The 874-nt window shown below is 38.7% G+C and overlaps 1 pseudogene; it reads left to right on the plus strand.

Annotated features, from left to right (window-relative positions):
- The first annotated feature begins 472 nt into the window (after positions 1-472).
- The window catches only part of LOC111819417 (olfactory receptor 11G2-like), a 30,276-nt pseudogene continuing 29,874 nt past the window's right edge, over positions 473-874 (plus strand).

Here is an 874-nt window from a genome sequence, read left to right on the forward strand (position 1 = left end):
GTATTTTATTTTTATATCACTATTGCAGATCAAAATGATTTGTAATAGTTATATAGGTTTTATTTTTATATCATATTACAGATCATAGTACCATTGAAAGAACATCATATACATGGAAATGTATGCACAACACCCTGTAATATCAGCAGTGTAGGTAGACAGATGAAAAAATAAACTAATTGAGCTTAGACAGTTTATCAAGATCACAAAAGTGTGCATTCCTAGTATCTAGTCTAGTGTTCTTAGCCAGGTAAGTATTTGTTCTCAGTTCATGTTTTCCCTCCTTTCTATTATTGTATCCTATCAAAATGAGATTATGTGTTCAGGGGATGGATCATGTAAACCAGTTTTTGTGACTTAAGCAAAAGTCTATTTGTTGCTTAAGCAAAAATCTAACAAAGGATAAAGAATTTTGGTGTTTCCAGGAAGAACCAACATTCTTCATTAAAGTTCAATAACCAGTGTTATCCCCATGTCTTCCAGACTAACGAATGCATCCAGCAGAGATACCACCAGCTCCATTAGCCACTTTATCCTCCAGGGCTTTCCCTGAAGCCCAGAAACGTAGCTCCTCTACTTTGGGCTCTTCTCAGCAACGTACACGCTGACCCTAATGGGGAACGCAGCCATTGTCTGTGCTGTGTGGTGCGACCGGCACCTTCACACCCCTGTGTACATATTCTTGGGGAATTTCTGTTTTCTAGAAATATGCTGTTACCACAACTGTCCCTAACATGTTGGCCAACTTCCTCTCCACAAGTAAGTCCATCTCCTTTGTGAATTGTTTTGCACAGTTTTACTTCTTCTTCTCTTTTGTGTGTGATGAGGGTTTCTACCTTTGCATCATGGCCTTTGACAGGTATCTTGCCATCTG

This window comes from Trichechus manatus, unplaced genomic scaffold (genome assembly GCF_000243295.1).
Source record: "Trichechus manatus latirostris isolate Lorelei unplaced genomic scaffold, TriManLat1.0 scaffold00639, whole genome shotgun sequence".
NCBI lineage: Eukaryota > Metazoa > Chordata > Mammalia > Sirenia > Trichechidae > Trichechus > Trichechus manatus.